This window comes from Mixophyes fleayi, chromosome 2 (genome assembly GCF_038048845.1).
Source record: "Mixophyes fleayi isolate aMixFle1 chromosome 2, aMixFle1.hap1, whole genome shotgun sequence".
Taxonomy (NCBI): Eukaryota; Metazoa; Chordata; class Amphibia; order Anura; family Limnodynastidae; genus Mixophyes; species Mixophyes fleayi.
In genome coordinates, this window is record NC_134403.1 from 210608919 (window position 1) to 210628148 (window position 19230).

Here is a 19230-nt window from a genome sequence, read left to right on the forward strand (position 1 = left end):
CCAATATGCATAGACGGTGAGGAAGACAATCTGTTTTGTGTGTAGAATAAATGAAGACCTACCAGCGAAGAATTAAACTGTTTTTTGGATGATTTATTACCTCTACAATTAGATTACTTATCTCTAAAACAGTTGGAGCACTAAATTGGGTTATTTTAGGCCCAAAAACATTGATTTTCCAACAAAATAGCAAAACAAAACCAAAACACGCAATGGCGGTTTTGCAAAACCAAAACACGACGGTAATCCAGATCCAAAACCGAATCCAAAACCAAAACACGGGGGTCAGTGACCATCTCTACTTTCAAGCATGAAAGCAATGAGACTTGTTTTGTAATTAATGCAGTCAAGGCTGACTGACAAATCTTAGGCTGGTGTGGCGAGACTCTGCCTTAGCAGCCTGTTAGGAACATCTTAAAGAAAGGTGGGGGGGAGGGGATCAAGTAGCTTAATGACTTAGCCCAAGCGTAGCCCACTATGGGACCAGCCCAGGGGGCAGATGCTGCCCAGCCAGCTCCTGAATACAAATCTTGAAGTGTTTTTTTTTTGTTTGTTTTTAAACCTTTCTGCTACTTGAAGTGAAGCGTGAAATTGCATCTGCCCTTACTTGTGTACAGCATCTCTACCTTGTTAATATGCTAGTAATAGTGGCCAATATTCAGGGGCGGGCTGGGCCGGGGGGCAGGGGGGCATCGCCCCCCCTGGGCCGCTCAGTCCGACCCCTGTTGGGCTGGCCCCAACTCCCCCGGAAGCCAAATTTGTATAACAATATCCGCAGGCGCATCGCAAAACACGCGATGCGGCCGCATCCAGCACGCAGGCGGTCGCATCACGTGACACGCGATGTGGCCGCATCATCATTGACACGGGCGCATCGCGTTTCACGGGCCGATCTCTCCCAGCCCGCGCCTGCCAATATTAGTAATTATATTATATAGTTCTAATGCCAAGTAAAATGCCAGTATTTTATCCAAGTACTAGTTGCCCAACAACATTGTTAATTCCTAGTACTATGATCATAATGTTAGTATTTTCTCAGTGATCTGCCAATATTAAGTACATATTTATTACATGCCATAAACACTTGCCCAGAAATATGCGAACAGTAATTATTATGTCAGTAGTGACTCGCCCCTATATTGCCTCTTCTACTCTAGTCCTGTGTTGTTGGCAGCTTACTCTATGTTCCTACCCTGGTATAATAATCTAAACGTGAGCTCCTGGCTTCAAATTGACTGTCCATTTGCCCATTTACAAACTGGTGCTACACATCCGGAAGAGAGATGGCAGGAGTAGAATATGCAAAGATGCTTCCAATATTGAGTCTCGCTGCTTTGAAGCAATTCTTGACCTGTTTACCAACCAAAGAATATATTCAGTTACCAGGGGCAATGAGTCTTTTCTTAGTACACAATGGACAAAGTAGAACTTAAATGCATCTATTTTGTTTGGCAGCTCACTATTGAAAGAGAAGTTATAGCATTAATCATGAGATGGTGATGGGAAGCTCTCCACACCATCACAATTTCCTCCTCCTCACCTCCACTAAAGTAACAAAGATAGTATGGGATAAGGCATTATTGGATAGAAGTCATACTTTCAGGAGCCTGACAAAATATATGTCTCTTGAGTTTCACTAATGTGCCTTTTGGATAAAAATCAGACTGCTTGGTGGCTATTCAAGCTAAGTGCAGAGATGAGACTACCCATCATGCATAATTTACCTGGAGTTGCGCTCCTTAAAAATGATGATCCAATCTCTCATCTATTGGCTGCAGCTAAATCTTTAATAGCCAAGCATTCGAAAGACCATAATCCTCCCTCCATGCAGGACACACACAGACTTACATTTGGTATGCCACAAGCATGGAGAGTATAATGTACTGCCTTCATGATAAATCACATAATTTTGACAAGGTGTGGGCCCTGTGGTACTTGCTGGAAAGTCGTAGTTGCTTATCCATTTAGACTCTCCCCTCAGCTGTTGGTACATTGCTCTTGGGCCACCTCCGGATTTCCTGAGCTGGGTGCTGTGCACTGATGGTGAGTAATGTCTGTTTTTTATCTGCATGGTTTAATTATTATTATAGATTTGTAAGGCGCCACAGTGCTCCGCAGCGCTGTACCATAGGGAAAATGGTACATGCATAAAACAGACATACAAGGTGGACAAAATAAATGCAGACATGAAAACAAAGGGTTTGGAGGACCCTGGTCATTAGAGAGCTTACATTCTAAATGCAAGATGGCACAGCTGAAACAAGAAGAGCTAGTGTGGCTTAGAGTGTAGATTGGAATAGTTGTGCGTGTGCAATATCTTCTAAAGATTTGAAGGCTATGGGAAAGGCTGAGTCTGGTAGGGAATTCCATAACTGAGGAGCAGCAGGGAAGAATTCTTGTTGGTGGGAGTGAGCAGTGGTTACCAGAGATGAGACAAGGCGAAGGTCAGAGGTAGATCTAAGAGGGCGGGAGGGAGAATATTTTGATTTCAGATATATGCAGTGGTAGTAGTGCTGAGGGCTTTGTAGGTAAGGGTAAGTTATCTGAATTTGATTCTGGAGAACACAGTTAGCCAATGTAGATATTTACAAGTGGTGCAGCAGATGTGGAGCAGTGAGAGGAAGATCAGTTTTGCAGCAGCATTTAGGATGGATTGAAGTGTGGCAATATGGGTGTCAGGATTGCCAGATAGCAGGAGGTTGCAATAGTCAAGACAGGAGATGATAAGAGAATGGATATGCATTTTGGTAGCATGTTGAATAAGAAAAGGGCATATTCTAGCAATGTTTTTAAGGTGGAGTCGACAGGACTGGAAGAGAGTCTGGATATGAGGAATAAAGCACAGTGTGGAGTCAAGTGTGACACCAAGGCAGCAGGTTTGGGAGACTAAGGAAATTATGGTGTTATTAACAGTGAGAGAGATCTGAGGGCAAGTGGTGACACTGGCAGGAGGGAAGATAATAAGCTTAGTTTTCAATATGTTGCTTTAGGTAACATTGGGACATCCATGTGGAGATAGCAGAAAGACAGTTGGTTAAACAAGATAGGATAGAAGTCCGGGGAAGAGCTATAGATTTGGGGGTCATCAGTGTAGAGGTGGTATTGGAGGCCGAATGAGCGAATTAGTGCCCGGAGAGAAGAGAAGTACAATGAAAAAAGTGAAGGGCCAAGAATAGAGCCTTATGGGAACACAACAGATAGTGTGAGTAGAGGGGAGGATGTGTCAGAGATAGAAAAACTAAAGGAGCGGTTCGATCGGTAGGAAGTGAACCAGGAAAGAACAGTGTCACAAAGGCCAATGAAGTGAAGAGTGTGTAGGAGCAGAGGGTGATCAAAAGCAGCAGAGAGGTCCAGGAGAATGAGTATGGAGAAATTACCCTTAGATTTTGCAGTAAATCATGGGTCACTTGTATGACAGCAATTTCAGTGGAATGTTGAGGGTAGAAGCCTGATTGCAGATAGTCGAGAATGGAATGAGATAAGAGAAAGTGAGATGGGTTTGTACACTAATAGCTCAAGTAGTTTGGAGACAAAGGGGAGGAGAGAAATAGGCCAATAGTTGGAGGGAGAGAGAGGCTGGATCGAGAGATGGTTTCTTTAGAATAGGTGAGATGAGCGCATGTTTAAAGGAGGATGGAAATGTGCAAGTGGAGAGAGACAGGTTAAAGAGGTGAGTTAGAGGTGAGCATGCAGTGTAGGAGAGGGAGCGGAGAAGTTGGGAGGGAATAGGGTCGAGTGGACAGGTTGTGAGATGATAAAATGAGTGCAGAGACTTCGTCTTCAGTTACTGGAAAGAATTAAGGGTGAATTGGGGAGTGTAGGTTAAGGTGGGATAAGTGAGTGGAAATTGACATGAGGAAATATCTTGTTGAATGGTGTCAATTTTGTCTTTGAAATAAGTGACAAAATCATGGGCAGGGAGGAAGAAGGAGTAGGTACAGGTGGGCAGAGAAGTGAGTTGAAGGTGGCAAAAAAGAGACATGTGTTAGAAGGCTGGGTGGATATTAGAGATTTGAAGAATGTTTGGCAATTGAAAGGGCAGTGCTGCAAGATGAAAGGATGAATTTATATTGGAGGAAATCGGGATAGGAACGAGATTTCCTCCAGTGGCACTCTGCAGTGCGGGAGCACTTTTGCAGGTAGTGGGTCTGTTTGTTGTGCCTTGGTTGGGGTTTGGATCATCAGAGACTATATGTAGTAACTAGAGCTGTATTGTCTAGTGCTGAAGTAAGTGTTTTGTTATAGAAAGAGGCAGCCATTAGGACAGGACAATGCAGTCATTGGAGAAAATAGTGAAAATGAGAATTGGTTTGAGTTAAAAGTACCTAGATTTCATTGTGTATTTTGGTGCAGGGGGAAGGGCATGTGGTATGGTGAGGCTGAAGGAAAGGCGGTTGTGGTCGGAGAGTGGGATGGCTAAATTAGAGAAATGAGATGGAGCAGTAATGGGAGAAGACAAGGTCAAGGGAGTGTCCATCACAGTGGGTGGGAGATCAACTGGGAGAGACCAAAGTAAATGAAAATGAAAGAAGTTTAATGGCAGAAGAGACAGTAGGATTATCAATGGGAATGTTGAAATCACCTAGTATGAGTGTAGGCAGGTAATTATTATTATTATTCATTTTTATTTATAGGGCGTCACTAGGTGTCCGTAGCGCCGAACATGGACAAACAGTTACAATACGACGTGAAATTGCATGGTACAGTAAACAATAAGCACAGTAACTCAGTAAGCTCGAAGCACAGCTAGAGAGAGGGGCGGGGGGAGGGAAGATCCGCATACGCCGGGTCAGAGGGCAGAGGGTCCTCAAGGAGGAGGGCTAGGTAGCTGGAGAGCAGAGTTAGAAGTGGTGGAAACAGGAGGAGAGATGGTCCTGCTCAAGGGAGCGTACAATTAAGGGGAGGGGTAGACAGACTGGGGTGAGAGGGAGAGAAGGGGGAACGGAGGCAGAATCAGGGAAGGGGGGAGAGGCCAAAGATAAGATAGGTAGTTAAGTGGGAGACTGGAAGGCTTTTAGAAAAAGTTGGGTTTTTAAACCCCGTTTGAAACTGGACAGATTGGGGGATGTTCTGATGGAGGGAGGGAGGGAGCTTGTTCCAGTGGAGGGAGGCTGCACGGGAGAAGTCTTGGATACGCGCGTGAGAGGAGGTAATCAGGGGAAAAGAGGTGACGGTTGTTGGCAGATCGAAGAGGGCGGGATGGAGTGTGAATAGAGATGATGTTGGAGATGTAGGGAGCAGTGGAGGGGCTTGTATTTGAGTGTGAGGAGCTTGAACAGGATTCTGTAGGGGAAGGGGAGCCAGTGAAGGGCTTGGTAGAGGCAAAAGAGGAGCATTGAGAAAGGAAGATAAGCCTAGCAGCTGCATTACGTACGGAACAAAGGGGAGCGAGATGAGAGTGGGGGAGGCCGGTAATGAGAAGGTTGCAGTAGTCCAAGCGGGAGGCAACGGGGAGAAGAGATATGGGGTGATAGTTGAAGAATCAAGTGGGGTCAAGATTAGGTTCCTTTAGAATGGGAGATACGAGAGCATGTTTAAAGGAAGAGGGGAAGATGCCGGTGGGGAGGGACAGAATAAAGAGGTGAGCGAGGTGGGATGAAATGAGAGAATGGACTTCTTCACCCGTGGTGGGGCGGAAGGAATGAATGCGTAGGTGGCTAGAGGGAGAGGACAGAAGAGTGTGTGGGGGGGTGGTCGAGAGAGTGGAGGAGGAGATTTCAAGTTGGATGGCTTCGATTTTAGAGGAGAAAAAGGAGGCAAAGTCTGTGGCAGTATTGGAGAAGGGGGGGGCAGGAGAGTGCTGAAGGTGGTGAAAAGGCGACAGGGGTTAGAGGACTGGGAAGATATGAGGGATTTAAAGAAAGATTGTTTAGCTAGTGAGATGGCAGAGCTGTAGGATGAGAGGATGAACTTAAAGTGGACAAAGTCAGCCAGAGAGCGGGATTTTCTCCAATGGCGTTCAGCGGTATGGGTGAATTTTTGGAGGAAGTTGGTAAATTTGGAATGCCAGGTATTAAAGTAATTCTATCATTTTTAAATAAGCATTGCCCAATCGATTGTATTGTGTTTCCGAAGCACAAAGTGATTTATTTTAGCAGATGCAAAGTTTAACAGTTCAATACATGATTATATTATAATACAGTACAGTACAGCCAATACCAAAAGATTAATACATACCACTGCAATTGCTCTGCTTCCACGGGTCCCTGTGGACAGTATATCTGTTTAGATAACTGTGGTCAGAGTAGACTGAGATACTGGGAGCGCAGCTATGATCATATATACACATTCAGTGTTACAGAGAACAATGCAAATGACGTGGCTTGCTTCTATAGGTCCAGACCTCGGGTGGTTCCAGGGTAAACAGGTCATAGGCTAGTTCAGACTAAGGAATCCAAAGGTGGGGGTAATCTCTCCAGGGGATGTGCTCCAGTTACAATGAGTTTATTAGCATTTCACATTCTGATATCAATCTGGCTATTTATTCCCTAACATCAATACCTAAAGTATGCAATATGCGATCTCTTTGGCGATGGAACCGGACAGCTGCTGATGAATAGGGGTTTAATGTGATACTAGATATGACACCTTTCCTATAACCTAAACCTTAAATATCACTGAAGTGTACATATAAACATATTATATAAACTAATAATAAACCAAATACTATCTGCTCATAAATTACAGTGTAACGGAACCAATATGAATATGAATTATATAAATAACTAAATATTGTAATGCGAGTGTGTACGTGCGTATTTTACCTTGCGATCGTCGTATGCCACGTGTAGCAGTCGACCAATAAAACAATATTGGCCAATATACTTTCGTTCATCCAATTATACGACTTCGACACAGGGCTGGGGTTTGGAGCAGCGAGGGAGATTGGAGTGGGCGGGGGCGACCGCATTAAGAGCGGAGGTGAGGGTGTGGTTGTAGAGGGAGACCGCCGGTTTTGGGGCAGGCCTCGGATAAAAGGGGAGAAAGGGGAGTATCAAGAGAGGAGGACAGAGTAGCCAGATCAAGAGCGTCAAGGGTGCATATGGACAGAGCAGGTTTGCACAGGGGGTGGAGAGCAGGAGCAGAGGAGAGTGAGAAGGAGCGGAGATGGTGGTCGGATAGAGGAAAGGGAGAAATGGAGAAGTTCGAGAGACTACATAGGTAGGAGAAGACAAGAGCAAGGGAGTGACCAAGGCAGTGGGAAGAGGAAGAGGTCCATTGAGTGAGACCAAGGGAGGAAGAAAGGGTAAGCAGTTTGCTGGAAGCAGTGTCGGTGGGGTTGTCGATGGGGAAGTTAAAGTCGCAGAAGAGAGGTGGTGGGCAAGCCAGGCAGCAAAGTTGTCAAAGAAAGGGGAGGTGGGGCCAGGGGGGCGGTATATGACAGTGACGCAGAGATGGATGGGGTAGAAGAGGCGGATAGAGTGGGCTTCAAAGGAGGATAATGAGAGGGAGGGTTCATGGGGGATGACTCGAAAAGTAAAAGCGGAGGATAGGAGGAAGCCCACAACACCGCCTGGGCAGGCACCAGGTCTAGCGGAGTGGGTGAAGGAGAGGCCACCATAGGAGAGGGCAGCAGGGAAGGCAGTGTCGGAATCGGAGAGCCAGGTTTCAGTAATGGCAAGAAGGTTTAGAGAGTTGGATAAAAAGAGTTCATGGATAGCAGTCAGTTTGTTGCGGATGGATCTAGCGTTCCAGATGGCACAGGAGAAAGGGGGAGGATGGCAAGATGAGCAGTGCGTGGGGGAGTGCAGGGAGGAGAGGGTGAGATGGGGGCAGGGGGAGAATATGGGTATGGTGTGTGAGCGGAAAGGCATAGTAGGGAGAGAGAGGAGGAGCGGAGGTTTAGAGGGGAGGGGGGAGGGCAGAATAGAGGGTGGTGGGAGGAGGTAGGGTGACCTAGTCAGAGTGAGAAGAAGTCGGTTAGAGAGGATGTGGCGTAAAAGCATGGTCGACCGTGTAATATGAGATAAAGTGGAATGACTAAAGTAGCCTGACATAAAATGCGAAGTGGTGTAGAGAGCAGAGGAGTGCAAAAGATGGAATGAAATGCAGAGAGTAGAATACAAGTTCCACTAGATAAGGATAAAAATAGAAAACTGAGTGGTAGAAAGGAGAGAGGGATAATAAATAAAGATAAGGCATGGAAGACATTGAAGACCACAACAGAAACAGTGAAATAATAAAGACAATAAATAACAGGTACCAATCGTGGCTAAGGTACAAGCAAAAGTGTTGAGCCAAGGGGGTGAAGCAGAGTCTCGGAGAAAAAGTCAGTTAAGTTGAGCAAAAGAAACAAAAAGATACCTAGAGTTACTTGGGTACAGGTCGAAGAATTGAGCCAAACCGAGGTGATGATGCAGAGTCTCAGTCCCAGGGAGAAAGGCTGTGGAGAGCTAGGAGGCTTCTAATGAGGAGCAGGACATCAGATGAGGGGGAGCAGCAGCGTGGAGGAGGCATCGCTGGACGTCAGGAGAGGAGAACAAGCAGGATCGTCGTTGGGCGTCAGGAGTTGCTCCTGACACCCAACGGTGGTAACATTCGTGGACAATGCGTTGAGGAGGTGAAGACATAGGAGTAGATGGTGGCAGCAGCAGCACAAGGCCACGTATGGAGACTGGAAAGTGGAGACTGGAAAGTGGCTCTCAAAGTGGAGAGGAACGGCACTCAAGACCGGGGATTTAACCGGAAGTAGGCGTCCCAGACATGCGGACCAGGCGGCGGGAGGACCCGGGGAAGACGCAGGCTGGAAGTCCTAAAAGCCAGCAGAGCAGGGCCAGGGAGCGCTGGAGACTGAGGCTGGAGCGATGAAGCAGAGCCATGTAGGAACAGTGGAGGCAGCTGGGCCGGAGCCGGGGGTCTTGATTTAGAAGACACCGCCGGTGGAGGAGATCCAGGTAGGAGCAGTGGATGCAGCTGGGCCAGAGCCGGGATCCCGAAGTAGAAGACACCGCCGGAGAAGGAGAGCAAGGCAGCAATGAGGAGAGCCATGGGGGAGCAGTGGAGGCAGCTGGGCCGGAGCCGAGGACTCAACTTAGAGGACACCACCGGTGAGGGAGAGCCAGGAATGATGAAGGAGAGTCAGGTGTCGAAGAAGGAGAGCCGGGAACAATGAGCCAGGTAGGAGCGGCGGAGGCAGCGGGCCGGAGCCGGGGGCTTGATTGGGAGACACCACAGGATGGAGCTGTGGGGAGAATCGCCAACGGGTGCTGGAACTCAGCAAGAGTTGGGGTAAATGTTTATATGTCCCTAACCATGCTCTATGTATACTTATTAGCAATATCTTTGATAGTATTTGTGCCTTTCTTACTCCCCTCCTCCCCCATCCCTCTTTCCACCTTTCTCCCTCCCCTTTCCCCATTGATATAACGCATAAAAGAAAGAGGAGGTATCTTGTATATTAAGCCCTGTGTCGAAGTCGTATAATTGGATGAACGAAAGTATATTGTTTAATATGATGTTTGTATTCTTTCAGCTGTTTCCTCTTTACATAAAGTTTAAAAAAATGATGATCCAGAGTTCATAATAAAAATATATACACACACACTGCACATACAAAATTAACAGGTTGTCTGCTTGCTGCAAGAATATATCCTTAGCTTTGATAGTAGTGTCATAACCTCTCAGAAGTCATAGGGAAGCTAGTCCTTGCAGTATTGTTATAGTTTAATTTTATTAATGGGAAGAAATTATACTGATATTTGGGAAGAGGGCGTATTCAGTACTTTATTTCCGTACACTATTTATAAATAACCTTGTTACTTGCACTTTTACACACATTCTCTCATAAAACCATCCTATTTCAGTCCTTTCATTATATAACATACAGCTCATATGAATTTTGTTAAATAGTTACTGTATGAAAGCAGAGTTTCACAGTACACACAACAGTTGTAGTCAAAAATATTTTCAAATAATTCACAATTTCCTCTAGACATAAGATTAAATTAACAACAGAAATTGGTCTCCATAATTGTTTCTCTATTAATGTTACAGAAGCTTTGAACTATTGTTCACAATTTAATACTGTATATCTTTTAAATCAGAAAATGAAAAGAAATGGCATTGACAAAATTACTGACACACTAGGCTTAATATTTGGTAGCACATCCTTTGGACAAAGCAACTACAATCAATCACTTCATATAGCCATATGGATGAGCTGTACCTCTTTACAGGCAGTTTGATCCAATCTTCTTGTGCAAACTGCTCCAGTTCTCCAAATCTGAAGGGTGCCTTCTACCAACTGCTGTTTTCATTTTTTTTTTAAAAGTGCTCTATGGGATTTAGATCTGGGGTAAATATATCAACTTGCGCTTTTTGCAAGTCTGATATTAGGCAGCTTTGCAGGGGAAATTTAAAGTTGCTATGGCTTTAAAGGCAAGTTTTGCCTTTTAAGCCATTGCCCCCCCCCTTCCCCTCCCCCCTTCTTCATTCTGAAAGCCACAGCTGGTCACACTTGTAAATTTTATCTGCCCGTTTGTCACATATTGATTAAATATCCAAACTGGTAAGATTTTTAGGATTTTATCACTGATTAAAGCCAAAACTATAGGGGTTGGGAGGGGGAAGGTGCACACTCCACAGCCACCATGTTGATTTGGCCCATGTGATCTGAGCATCCAGCCCAAGAACTATACAGTTTAGCCATCAACGTTGGGAGAATGTATTAAGGACAATTAACACACCAAGCACAATACTTGACTTGTATCACTGGCTTCTTTTTATTGATTGTAATCAACGTTGTCTCTGAATCAGGATCTATGAACTTTGATTATAATACTTGCTTACATAAAAATTACTAAGTAAGAACATCATGCTGTGTCAGACTACATAGTAAACTGATGTTAGTGTATGCTGCTCACCACTGCATGCATAAAGTGATACATAGCAGAAAAAAATGTCCTTGCAACAATGATACGCTTTCACTATACCATAGCCACTTTTCCATGCCTATCGGTCGGATTAAAATCAAATAGTAGCATGCACATACCATCATTAAAGTGTGCCCAACATACTTAAACCAGCATTGTCTCAATTTTTATTATAGAATTGGCAGAGCCTTTTGGTGTCTCTAAGGTGTCAGCAGTGTTGGATAGGGATTTTAGTTCATAGAGCATTAAACTTATTTAAGAACATGAATAACAACAGTGATGCAGATTCACATAGGGCTAATGGCTGCTGCTGCAGCAGTTGTAACAGTTATAGGGGGGGATTCAATTGTCCGCATTACTGTAATAATTAACACAGCCTGTGCACTATTACAGATATTACGGTAATAGTGCGCAAAATTACAGTTAATACAGTAATTTCATTGCCAGCTTTTTGCTCGCGGCTCCCTGAGCAGTAAGCAGAGAACTGGGTTAAAATTACCATATTGACGGTAATAGGTTTTCCGCTGCGGTATTCTGGGGGGTATTGAATTCACCCCATAGAATGCAGTTAGGGTTACAAGCTTTTTCCTGGACCACGCCTCCAGCTGCGGTTTTCCTTTCCCAGCTACTGTAGGCACACATTTTTTTTTTAGGTATACTGCAGTGGACACTGCTTTCGTCCAAAAACATTTTTTCAGGCCTACATCACTTAACATAGTCCGTGCTGTTTCAACAATTGTATGGTTTTCTTGCTCACTCAAACCATTTTTTTCTGGCATGTAGGCAATCATCAGTTGATGTTGTATGTTATATTTCTGCTGGTTTTAGACCTCTCTGTAAGATGCTGTCCAGTCTGTCTTCCCTCCAGAGATCCCTCCAGAATCAGAGTTTGGGTTCAATCATGTGATTCCTCTCAGCCAATCAGGTGATGACAGCCTCCATTTCAGATTCACTCCAAAACCAGTTCATGGGAGCTGCCATCTTGGATATAGTCACCTGATCCATCTCAGCAACTCAGAGTGCTGCTTCTGCCTAGCTGACTGCAGTCTCCAATCAGGAATCAACAACAACTATAAAAGGACTTCCTGGAGCCCTTACCTGTTACCAATGCAATGTTGTATTTCAGATGCCAACCTGGTTCCCAGCAGTCTGCAGTCTTGCTATTAATCCAGCTCAGACAGTGCAGTCTGCATTCCGGCTCTAGTCCGATTCCAGCACTCTGATTCCATCCATTCTGGTTACAGCATTTCAGTTACAGCAATCCTCTTTCAGCATTCCGGTTCCACTCTGGTCTAACATTCCAGTTCCAGTCTGGTCCAACAGTCCAGTTCCTGTTTGCTCTCCTCTGCTAGTGTAACCATCTGCACCAGTCCATTCACTACATGCAGAGAAACATTATCAGGCCACCCAGCTTTGTCCACGTAGTTACCAGTCCAACTCCAGAGACACAACCCAGTCTGGGTACAGACAGATCCTCAGGCGTGACAGTCATCAATGAGTGTCATGAAATATTTATAGCCACTAATTGATTCCACCTCCATTGGACCACACACATATGTGTGTACTAGAGCTCTAGTTGTTGACTTTGGAATGGGGAAACAAGTTTGCTTACTCTTTACATAGCTGTCGCATGTCGGTCTCTCAGTATTGCTTACAGTGATTCCTGTCACAATCCCATCAAGGAGTTTTTGGAAGTTGTTATATCCCAGATGACCAGCCGTTTATGCAACAGCTCCATGGACTGATTTATATCAGAAGCCACCACCACCAACACTCCTCGGCATCCAGGACATACAGTTGGTTCCATCGGGTCGCTGTCGCTGTTACAGTCTCTCTTTTGTTTTGCACCGCATTCTTGCCCTCTGTGAATTGGACTTTGTAACTTGTTGGACCTCTTTTCTTTTTCAGGACGCTTATGGCGATAAGGTTGGTTACCAAATCTGGTATGAACAGGACCTCCAAGATGTCTGTGATGACAGTTTCACCTTTAATCCTTAGGTGTACTGTGATTGTCGCAACTATTGTGGCAGTACGGACCTTGTCTCCAATCCCTTTGACTGATATGGGTTCACATGGTTGCAGCTGCAGTGCTTAGTGGCCCCTTAGTCAATGTACCTTGTGTCTATCTTCAACATTCAATGCTGACTCGTTTGGTTTGTCATGTTTCTTCTGTGCACCACTTGAATCCTTCAGCCTGCATTCAGAGACCTTGTGCCCCATCTTGTGACATACAAAGCACTTCGACTTGGTACCTAAAGTGAGCAAAGCAGAAACCTTTACCATTTGTCTCGACAGGAATGTGGTTTTGGAACTGCAGTAGCTTGGCCCTCATGATTTCTGTCGTCATCTTGGTACTGGCCAGACACTCCATTGACTCACCAAAAACATGCTCTGCTTCCACCTACAAGCCAGACAATGGCCTCATAAATGTACCCTCTCCACCTGTTAATTTTAATAACTCTTTCTGCAAAACAAAACAAATTTTTTTGCATGTAGATGTACCATGAGGCAAGTGTGCCCAGCCCACATTTCATTTTCAACAACCCGTTCTGCCCAGTTCCTCCCATTAGCAATATTCATGTGTGTTTTGCAAAATCAAGCCAAATCTTTTAAAAGGGGCACATGATAGCACAAAACATAATTTGCACTGGAAGCCAGTAATTGTATGCTTTCAGAGATGATCCCTACTACTACCATTTCATTATTAGTGCAGCATGAAGAGAGACATAGCAGTCCTAACAGCTAGGGACAGTTCACCAAAATCGGGACTATCCTACCAGTATCAGCACCATCTGTTCTTGCAGCTTTGCAAACCTGCTGCTGCTGGTGTCTTATGTCCAGTTGCTACCTGGCAGGATCCTGGACTGCCGGGGTTGTATTTAAAAAGATATAGGTACTATTCACCTCCAGGAAGCATGGCAACAAGCGGAGAGAGGTAAGGAAGGGGGGAACTTATAATAAAGTAGCTAGACCCAGAGGAGGGGCTAGCCGGCTTCCTTGGATTAAAATTATTTAGCCATATGGAATACTGTTTATTTGGAGGTCGGAGATTGAAAGCTCCCACCAATATGAAGATAAATAAGCTTGTCAAAACAGAGTAACGCACATGTTTTAAACAAGCTGAGTTGTTTTGGGTTATTTGAGCATTGTACATTCTACTGCTGAACTACTATGAAATGACTGTATTTTACCAGCAGCTACATTATTGATCAATGATCTGTATGGCCAGCTAGTTGCCAATGTAAAATGCTTGTAGACACACTGTGCAGTGTATGTAAATATATTGTTTGTATGCAATATGTAAATGTATTGTTACTTTGTACAGTTCTTACATTTGTGATTTGATACTTTTGTGAAACAAAAGGCTACAGAGGCACTGACGTTACATTATTTTATTTTTAAGGCTTCCTCCTGTACCCTTCAAAGCTTCATATAGCAGATTACAAAGGATGCTTTTTACTAGTAAATTCTTCATATTCATTCTGAGAAACAGTAGTTATAGCATTGTGTTTAGAGTGTGACGATTAGCTAACAGGGTCATCCTAGCAACAGTGACTAGGCTTGTAAACACAGCATAGACAAGGAATAATAGAGAAATTGCCCGTACACATTTATACTTCCTCCCAGATAAGATCAATTTCAAGCTTCATCTAAAGCATTGCAACATATTGAGTTGGACTACTGAGAAAAACTGAAAGGTAAGTCACCCTGACACTAGCTGATATGTTGATATGGAAAAGTTCTGCCTCATTTAACAAATTGCACATTCAGACGTATATTGCTATACAAATACATCACAAGAGCTTTTCTGATATACAAGCTATTTTAATTATGCCTTACACTGATAGGTAAAGACCAAAACATCCACTCTTTTTTTAATATCAATATGCTCTTGGTTTGGCTTTTACCCAATTTTCACATTATGGGCCACAGTTAAAGTCAGGAGCAAATCATGCTAAAATGTACAAATGTGCAACTGGACAAACTATGTTGCAATGCAAGAGATGTAATTTTTGTTTGCATGCAGGGAAAATACTGCCGCTTATGCATGTAAATCACAATTTCAGGGCAGCTTTATTTATGTGCTGTGATTTTAAGTTGGGCTAGTATGCTCCCTATTCCCAACTCTAAATTTGTCCATGCATTTTCAATCCCCCACCAGCACAACATGATTCTGTCAAGGTACAAGATTGTACCTTCTAGTTGGTCTTACTCATATGTCTAAGAGGGGCCATATGTTTGTAATTGTACATACCCCTTTCACCATCTAATATTTGCCCAGTATATGCTGCCATATTAAAGAGAATACTATACATTTTTAGATTCTATATAGCTACTTTAAAATGCACTTTGTAATCAAAACAGGGACTATTAATTCCATATATTTAAATACATGTTTAGTTGACCGGCTAATATCAAACTCTTTCCAATCTTGCCAATTCCTGAAGTCAACACTTTCTAATATGTGATCACATCCATATCGCATCACATGCATGCACAATTTTATGACTTTTATGTCTGCAGTTCATCTAAAACAGTTAAAGAGATCCTGCCGGCATTGTTTTTTTATTCCTCTATTACAAAGTTGCCTGAGGATACAGCTTGTAATACAGCATGCTCTCTGTGTACTAGAGCCTGATTATCCAATGTGCTGACTAGGTTGCAGGCTAGGACGCAAGGCTTTTAAGGGGCTCAAAATTTTGGTGGATGCAAAATTGTGACAGGGAGAGATATAAACTGAAATTAATTTTAAAATATAAGAGAATAGTTGTTTTCCTAAGTAAAAAGAAAACATGAAATATGATAAATGTAGTAAGGTTTTAAATTTATTTTGATATATTCCCATGGCAAAGGCTGAAGACAATAAGTCATGCTGGGGCAGATGAGGATAAGCAAGTAGGAGAGAGAAGGATGGTGATAGATGTAGATATAATAGCCCCTTCTCCCTCCACATCTTCACCCTCTGTAGACTCGGTCATGTCTCCGTTCTGCTATACAGCTCTGATTTTAATGAAAACTAAATGATTTACAAAGATTGCCATGGCTTATTTAAAAAAGCAAAATGGAGCTGAGTTTCTAAAACGTGAAAATAAACATTGGTGATGGTGAAATAAGTATGATAAAGACAAGTATGCTTTACCTCATATTAGCCAGATGTGGAAGGCGAGGGAGTGCTATGAGCATTATTAGTCTAGGGCGGCCTGAACCTTCAATGAGGCTCAGCTGTGTGCTAACTGTCACCCAGTCTGGCATTCTCCGTACCTCACAGTACACAGTACAAGGCTGGCCCAGGAGAAAGCATAGTAAATTCTTAAGCAATAAGAGGCTTGTAGTAAGCTCATTTTTGATGCATATAGTGTGGAAGGCAATATGTAAAAAAACAATAAGAATGGGTTTTGACAGGACCCACCTGGCATGTGTGATGTGTGTGTGTAAAAGGGTTAATCAAAATAAACGACCTGGTCTGTCTAAAAATGAATAATATCCCCCAATATTATATTTCACACTCACTATTAAACCCAGGGGTATCAATACACACATATTATCTGCTACCATCTCTTGGATCAGGGCAATAAAACCCCAAAAGTCAAATGTACACACTGGAATACACTATGCTCATTTTTAACCATTCACACACCTGCATTCAAAGAGTTAACATATGAAAACTCTGTTACACAATTGTACAAGCTAACACTATTCTCCTTGCTAGCCAAAATGGTTAATAATATACACACCAGCATTCACAGAGTTAATATGGAGAAGCAATATTTCCATACATGCCTACTCTTCTGGAAAGTCCAGGAGACTCCTGAATTTTACGTAAATCTCCCAAACTACGGGGAGAGCAGTCCAATCTATTGTGTTCTGCCCACCTCCTAGTGAAGTGGGAGGGATGAGGGGGCCTCAGTGATTTGCAGTGAATTGCATCATTATTACCTTAGGAATATTATCTGACATTTCTTCCTCCAGCCACTAAAGGCCATAATTTGCTCTTGAACTGTCACCAAGATGGTCAGTATTGCCTCATAGGAATTCATCTTGGTTCCTGTTTCATGTTTCATGGGCCAAGCTTTGTACACATTCCCTTTCATAACCACAGATTCATGCTTTGTGCCATGAATTGGCAGCAAAACTTTGAAAAATTATATAGTGTTCAGTACCATAAAGGATGGCATATGAGGATGTGACCAACTATTTACATTTCTATAATCCAATAACATTTTTACCTATTTAAAGGTATTTTTTTTTACCTTTAAATGGCTACTGAACCTTTTATTAAAAATGTACCTTTCTTCTGTTTGGGTATGCATACTTATAGACAGAGATGCTTATATTTGTTGCCCTGTGATATAAAGCAGTTCTGTTTTGCTTTCTTTAAGGCTATAGTTGTAGATCAGCTTTGCAACATATCACAGAATAACATTAATTATATAAATGCCTGATTATATAAATGCATAGCTCAAAAGCAGAAACTGAATCAAAAAAGTATAAAAGTTATACTCCAATCTCTCTGCCCACAACCAGATAATGATAATTCAGACTATGTTCCCAGAATGAAGGAATTTAGAAAGAGGCATCAGCTCTTTGTCATTCCTTTAGGGCCTCTTCAAGGGCATGTCCCATCCAAACAGACTGTAGCAAAATGGATTAGAGAAGTCATTGCACAGGCTTACAAGAGGAATGGATTTAAGATGCCACAATTCTAACACACAAGAGCAGTGCCAACTTCATGGGTACATAGGGTTCCGGCCTTAATCATCGACCTCTGTAGATCAGCTGGGTGGTCATCTCTTCAAACGTTCTCCAGACTCTATCTTCCAGATGTTATTTCTTCTACTCATGCTCAGTTTGGAAGGAGATTATTTCAAGCAGGTAATCAATAAAAATTTCAGTGATTTATACTTGAGTTCACACCATATATTGCTTGGGTACATCCCACACATGTTAGCTTCAATGGAGTTTAAAAAGTAAGCTATATATATATATATATATATATATATATATATATTGTAGGATATAAATGGTAAAGGGCGGCGCCTTCAGGTGTATATAAACATATAAGCACAAATGTACACAGAAATAGTCCAGAGTAGTTAGAACAGGACGGTGTCTGTATCTGCACCACAGATGGCTAAAAATCACTGTAGTACAGGATAAATATATTCAAAAGTTGATCGTGCAGAATAAATAGAAGTGGTGTGCGTACCAGATATATAAAATCAAACCGCTTATCTGTATAGTAGCTCCTTAGAATTCCCGGAGTATGATCTGCAACCAATTCTCCTTAACGATGGATAAAATGTATGTTCTAAAACAACCGCGACACCAAACTTACCCGCTCATCATAAAAGGAAATATATAGAAAGCCATATGGTGTAGTATTTTTCACGTGAACATTTTATTCAAATATAGCATTTAGAGTACAAACTCACAATATATATGCTTTAAATAGGCTTATCTGTAAGTGACTGGTCTGCAGTCTCATCCCCTTGTATAGTAGAAGTCTCTCAGCAGGCTCCACACAGAAGCTCAGTGCAGGATATTCTAATGGTATGTATCTCAGGGTGTAGCAGTACAGCCAGTGGTCTTTCAGATGTGGTGTAGGGGCTCAACGCGTTTCGTTCATTCAAAGAACTTCATCAGGAGTAATAGAGTGGCTTGTGTGAAGGTTTAGGTCTGTTTTATGCGATGCGCGGCGCCATTTTGGGCCCGCGTCATCGATGACGTCATTGCGCATGCGCGAAACGGCAATCTAGCCCGCGATATAGCGGCTGTGCATTAGGCACTGTTTTATGGATGATGCAGTAGGATTCTTTTATAAGGACATCTATCCTATGCCTTTGGAGGTTTTTAAAAGGGTGGAAAGAGTAGGTATGCAGCAGCAGTTTACAGAGTGTGGGCAGCCTAGAAAATTACCTAAAAGTTGATCGTATCCCTAGAGGCCTACGGTTTAATAAATCACCTACTTTTGGCCTAGATGATTCTAATTTTATGAAAGAGTGGGATAACACACTGCATGAGTGCTCCAAAAACCTCATTAAACTTATTATTCATGAAAAAAAACGATTATTTCATGAAATAGAAAATGAACTCAAAAACAAAGAAACCATATTGGAGCCCCATAAAGACAAGGAGGATTTTAAAGCCAATGAAATTGTCCTAAATAAAAAACTGGACAAAGTGGAATCAGACGTTGTCAAAGTAAAAGAAAGGAAATTCTTTAGAGATAAAAAAGATTATGCACAGGAAAATATTAGAAACTGGAGAAAACCTCCGAATACTAAGAGATACACTCACCCCCGTATATCGGATAAAAATACATCTCCACACCCCTGGAGAAATAACACTTTACAATATA

General features: G+C 42.8%; 1 protein-coding gene across 2 annotated transcripts in view; it reads left to right on the forward strand.

Moving 5' to 3' along the window:
* The first annotated feature begins 14445 nt into the window (after positions 1-14445).
* The window catches only part of LOC142140288 (uncharacterized), a 150126-nt gene continuing 145341 nt past the window's right edge, over positions 14446-19230 (forward strand). For both annotated transcript variants that reach the window (XM_075198098.1, XM_075198099.1), the window contains exon 1: positions 14446-14569. The gene's annotated coding sequence lies outside the window, so the exon portion shown is untranslated. The remainder of the gene's footprint in view (positions 14570-19230) is intronic.